Source organism: Vigna radiata, unplaced genomic scaffold, assembly GCF_000741045.1.
Source record: "Vigna radiata var. radiata cultivar VC1973A unplaced genomic scaffold, Vradiata_ver6 scaffold_7, whole genome shotgun sequence".
Lineage (NCBI taxonomy): Eukaryota > Viridiplantae > Streptophyta > Magnoliopsida > Fabales > Fabaceae > Vigna > Vigna radiata.
This window is the reverse complement of record NW_014543262.1, coordinates 811,036-817,281: the sequence shown is the minus strand read 5'-3', so window position 1 is coordinate 817,281 and position 6,246 is coordinate 811,036. Positions and strand designations below refer to the sequence as shown.

The window sequence follows — 6,246 nt, the reverse complement described above, 5'->3', positions numbered from 1 at the left end:
TTAAAGACGAGGTTCCTCTTCAATTTAATTTATTCTCCCTTTTTCATTCCAATTGTTACCTATGTGTGGTTTTCTTTTTTCTTTTGTTTGGATCTTTGCTCTTATTTAATTTGCTATTCGAACACTGGTTTTAATCTTTACTGGAAAAATGATCTAGATGCCTAAGGTGGTGTTGTTTCCTCCTTAACTGTTGATCACAAACTTGAAGAGAATATTAAAGAGTGTGTTTTCATCCCTTACGTCCTAATTAGTTTCCTTTTTTATTTTTTTAATGTTTTTTGTTACAAGTTATTTTGTATGAACAAAAGGGAATGTGTAACAACTAATGGAGGTGATGTTGGATGATCCTAAGTTAAGAAAGTTATATGCACCCGAAGGAACTTTGCTGAAAAAAGGGGACGTGTGTGATAACTCCCTAATTTTTCATCTTTTTCTAGTCTTGGAAGTCTTTCTTAGTTTCTTTTTCTTCTTAATTGTTTAGAATTAGGCTATTTTTAGGATTTTTCTATAAATTTGTAGTTTTATAAAATTTTAGTGTATTTTTAGTACATTTGTATATAATTAGGAAATTAATCTTTTTCTTTGATAAAAATCTTTTGATAAAAAAAATATATTTCTTTTTAATTGATAAATCTCTTTCTCTTTTCTTTAATTTTTTATTTCTTTTTCTTTCTTTGTTGCAGGAAGGCCCTTAACAAATTGGGATGGCTGAGATGTTGGAATTGGCCACCGATGTTGTGAAAATTGCATGCTCAGGCACAAGCATTTGGCTGATGCTGATCTGGCCTGCTGCACTTGACATCTTTGCCTTAAACGCATCTTGGAGAATAAACGGGTTGTCTTGAAAGCAATTGAATTGGGCCGCTGCACATGCTTTGTCTTTGATTGCTACTGATTGGATTTGGGATGACACCCACTTTAGTGGAACGGTGCCATTTGAGGCTGACAGTTGCAGTTCCCTTGGAGTCTTTGTTGGAGAATCCATTTAGGGCAGAGCACTCTCTTGATCTGAGGAAGAAAAAGAAAACCCAAAGTTAGGGCTTGGGCGGAGTGAAAGAACGAAGAGAGGGAGCTTTAATAGCTCAAGGGAGAAGGCTGGTCTGCAGAGGAAATGAGCTCAAACTGACCATTGAAAATAAGGACGGCTGGAAGTGAAGCTGGCAAGGGAAGAATGAGGACCGTCCGATTGAAGTGTAGGACGGGTCTAAGAGAAGCTTCAAGAGTAGTGAAGGTGTCCTTTTTTCTTTTTACTTTCTTTCAGTTTCTGTGGCCCTATAAAAGGGGCTTTTGCCATGTAATTTTTTTTACGGAGACTTTTACAGAGACATTTTCGAACAGACACTCTACAGTTTTCCATTTTAGTTTTAGATAGACTAGGGTTTTCATTTTCTTTGCATTTGGAGCGCACAGACACGGTGGTGACAGCCTGTGGTGGCTCCGGTTGCGCGGTTGTTCGGTACATTTTTGTTTGTTCATTGTTCATTGTTCCTTGTACTTCCATTTAATAATACTTCCATTCGTGATGTTTCCATGTGTTAAGTGTGTGATAATTCTGTTGTTTTAATTCTTTTCAATGTTTTCTTATTCTCGTGTGTGCGTATGTAATATTGTGATTTGGAAATCAATTGAACTTGTAAAACTACACTTCTATAATTCCTTTCTGGGGTTAAACGACCCCGAGGTGGGCGTGAATTCACGAGAGGTCTTCTTGAGTTAGATAGAAGTTCAATAAATAAAAAAATATTTCTTATCATGTTGTTTTAGTTTCTGTAAGATGTTGTTTGTAGATTTGGTTAAAAAATGATGAAGCTGAATGAAATTTGTTTCGATTTGGTACATTGATTGATTGTTATTCATTTTAAGTTCTATATTAGAACTTGAGACCCCAAGGTGGGCAATTTATGAATGGGATGTCTACTTGTATAATAACAAATCAATTGATACACCATTCCAAGCATTTCAGTTCAGATTTATGACTTTTTTTCCAATGACTTTGTTCTGTTAAGTGTTTTAGGTTATGTTTTTCAATCTGACTTCCATGATTAGATTTTAGGTATTGTTCTTGCATATTTTAGTTAGTTTCTGTTTGATTGAATTCATGTTAATAGGTTGATTGAGATAATTGTAGAATAGGTTTCTGAATCTGATTTTGGTTAGAACAAGAGTTAGAGTTGGATTCACTTTGGTTTGGTACATTGATTAGAGATCACATAGTTTGAGTTCATCAAATGAACTTTAAGACCCTGTGACGGGCTTAACTCCCTAGGATGTCTTCCTGAAGAGGGATCACACATTCTTTGCATTGATCCACGTGGATTTGATTCTAATTTTTGTTCTAACTAGTATTTCTTGCTTTGTTTCTTTGATTTCTGGTTTGCTATGAATATTGATTAGATACATTAGCTTAGATAATGGGATTTTCTATTCTTTCATTTGGCTCTGTTATGTGTATATATCTTCCATTTTCACTGAATTGATTTCATACATCATTTATCCAGTTTATTTCTAGTCTTCTTTTGTCACTGTTTCATATGATTTATAGGTTAGTTTAGTTACTATTTAGATTTGTATATATAGGTTCTATAGTTAGTTTAGGTTTTATTTCTTACATTTTTGTTCCCTTGTTTTCTTTTTCAAACAGTTTCCTTTTCTTAATTCTTTTCTTTTCAAATTTCTTTGTTTTCATTTAATTTCTTGTCCCCACCTAGTTTAATAGTAAATACTTAGTAAATAAATACAAGATCTAGCTTCACATTTTCTAAACTTGATTTTCACTAAGTCTACGGATTAATCCCCTGGTTGCCCTATGTTACATTAGTGGGGACTATGGTTTGTTGACTTTTTATGCGACCAAAAAGCCTTTCAACAGTGTGTAAAAATGAGGAGCTTGGTCACACCTTAGAGGTAGTGGCAAAGCAAGGGCCACAAGCTTTCTACAATGGTACCATTGATGAAAAGCTAGTGAAGGATGTCAAAGAGGCTGGTGGCATTTTATCAATGGAAGATCTATGCAATTACAAGGTGGAAATAGCATATGCAATGACTCTGAATGTGATAGGATACACCATAAATGCCACTTCCTTCGTCTGGAACACTTGCGCTTTCAATGGTTTGTACATTCCTCTCCCTTCTTTTCTACCATGTTGCTCTGTAGATATTAAGACATCCTTTTTTTTCATGATTCTATTACTGCATGTACGAAATAAACTTAACTATTTTGGTTCAAAGATCGGAGCATATCATTCTAAAAGCTTAAGCAATTAAGCTCTTTAGTTTCATTAGTCTATTCGTAGAGGAATTTTATATCTCCAATAAAGAAAAACCTTGGGAACAACATTTAATATCAATGGGAATTCTGCAACAATTGTTTCTCATATCCTTTTTGTTTTTTATTACTAGTTGCATGTAAGTATGTTTTCTTCATTGTTTGTGAACATGTTCTAAACATCTTGTACAATTATGGAGATCTTAATGCTGCAAGGGGAAATCTTGGTTTACATCGTCTAATAGAAGCTCTAAGATTCATGTTTTCTGTTAGAATGAACTTAGGTGACCCTAACTTCATTGAAAACATTGATGATACTATATCCAAAATGCTTTCTTCATCTTTTGCCAAAGAAATTCAGAAAATGATTTTTGATAACACTAATTTCCCTCCATAGTACTATAGGAACAGGTGCGATATACTACTGGAAATTGGAATGAAAACAATTTGTTTTGCAAGATGTGTTGAAAAATCACTAAGTTGTTAACAAAAAGTTATTCATAACCATGTTGGGCAGGTGGAGTCAACTGAGAGATCATGGAACAAGTCATTTGTGTATTGTTGATGGTGATAGAAATGTTGTATCACTAACATCAACTGTAAACTATCATTTTGGAGTTGGGTTTTGTTCTACTTCTACTGATATTTTGGTAAATAATGAGATGAATGACTTATCTGCACCCACTGAAATATCTCCTGATAAGCTGCCTCCCGCTCCAACAAATTTTATTGAACCAAACAAAAGACCGTTGTCTTCCATGACTCCTCTTATCGTCACAAAGATATTGCTTTGAATTTTCAGTGTGAATTGCTCAAACCTCCATATCATCAATTCTAACCAAGAAAAAAGCAATTACCTTATCAAATTTGGAGAGTAAGGATTCTTACACATGAGCATTCCTCTTGTAGAATGACGAGTTGGTTAGGGTGCTTAGAGGGAACGGTGGAATGAACATTGCTCCAACAGTGATTCAAGTCTTTGTTAATCATTTCATCTTGGGAATGAAACCCTTGGATGAGCCCAAGGATCTATCCCAAGGTACTAACTAATCTTTATTTAGACAATTCCATGATGTGTGATGTTGCAAACTTGGATCTGATTTGGATCTTTATCTAATGCAACTAATACCAAATGTAGTTAGTTATGAGAATTTGGCATCTTGGTTTTGGAATCACGTTTTCTACATGGTGAGGAGTGTGGGTTCGACAATTTGCTTTTGCATGGAGAGAGAGAGCACGGTTTTCAATTGTAGACAAGTAGAAGAAAGCATTTTCTTGGGGCACATGGGATAAGGGAACATTATTCAATTGTTTATTGAAGGAAGAAAGCAAATTTGTAAGTTGGTGTGGACAATGATGCTCACGGGCCAAGGGGCTTTCTTAAGCCTTTTGCATTTTTAATTGTATTTGGTTCGATGTAATTGGTCACATGAATGTGTAGGAAAAAGCATGTTTGATTATTCCTTGTTTGAATTAGTTTAATTAGTAGGATTAGTTGTTTTTGATTTCTTTAATCTAGTTTTGCATTTAATTTAATTTAACTGTGTTAGGTAGTTGTTTGTTGCCTTGTTGGGGTCTAGTATTTTATTTTATTTTGTTTTAATGTTGTCTTGTATTTGTGGTAGAGATAATTTAGTTGTCATGTGTAACGCCCCGGCAACTTACAGGGACTGCTGACTACCCCCACACATCAACACGAGGCTTTCTAGTGTGCTTTGTCCTCACTCACACACTTTCCGAGAAAACTTCGTGGAAGGTCACCCATCCCATAATTACTCTAGGCTAAGCATGCTTAACCATGGAGTTCTTATGAGTTAGGCTACCGAAAAGCAAATGCATTTGTTGATATGAGTAGCCAAATCAATTCCTTTAAGCTATCCTTCAACCGTATAGTCCCATACCTATACAGTCTCTAGATCCCTCTCATTCCGGTGTATGTTCGATTCGTCCATGTACACCTTCCACTTGAAGCCTGCCAGGAGCCGCTCCTTGTCCGTGCCCCCTGCACCATGCCTCTTGCACCGGCGGTCACTCCCCGCCCTTGTCAGTGTCGGGTGTCACATGCCCACCAGCTTCCGTCTGGTTCGTACTCGAACCACATCATACTGGGAGAGGCTAGGCTCTGATACCATTTGTAACGCCCCGACAACTTACAGGGACTGTTGACTATCCCCACACATCAACACGAGGCTTTCCAGTGTGCTTTGTCCTCACTCACACACTTTCCGAGAAAACTTTCCGGAAGGTCACCCATCCCATAGTTACTTTAGGCTAAGCACGCTTAACCATGAAGTTCTTATGAGTTAGGCTACCGAAAAACAAATGCATTTGCTTTTCGGTACCCTAACTCATAAGAACTCCATGGTTAAGCGTGCTTAGCCTAGAGTAATTATGGGATGGGTGACCTTCTGGGAAGTTTTCTTGGAAAGTGTGTGAGTGAGGACAAAGCACACTGGAAAGCCTCATGTTGATGTGTGGGGGCAGTCAGCAATCCCTGTAAGTTGTCATGGCGTTACATCATGTTAGCTTAAATTAATTCAGTTGGTCATTAACGATATTAGAATGTTTCCTTGAGATTTTTGGACGGTTACTGTGGTTGCTACTCTGACCTTGGTTAATGTGAAACCTTTATTTGCACTTGCAATTGGGTATACACTTAGTTGTCCAGTTGGTGTTACATCTTCGCTTAGTCGATGTAACTGCATGGTGTAAATTAGATTTGACATTAACACTGCGTCCGCTTAGTTTACTTTTATGAAAACCGGGTTAACCTTCGCTTAGTTGGTTAACTTTGTTGGATTAGAGGTTTGAGACGCAACTTTATTTTATTGATCTATGATTGAAAACATTGTAATTAAGTTAATGACTGACTATTTTTATTCTGTCTTTGAAACCATTTTTAAATCTGTGTTTAATTATTAGTTGCGTCTGTGTTTTGATTTTGTTTATCTGCATTCACAAACTTTTCAACAACCCCCCAA

The 6,246-nt window shown here is 36.3% G+C and overlaps 1 pseudogene; it reads left to right on the top strand.

Annotated features, from left to right (window-relative positions):
• Positions 1–325: 325 nt before the first annotated feature.
• On the top strand, positions 326–4,558 carry LOC106753711 (annotated as a pseudogene).
• Positions 4,559–6,246: the final 1,688 nt, after the last annotated feature.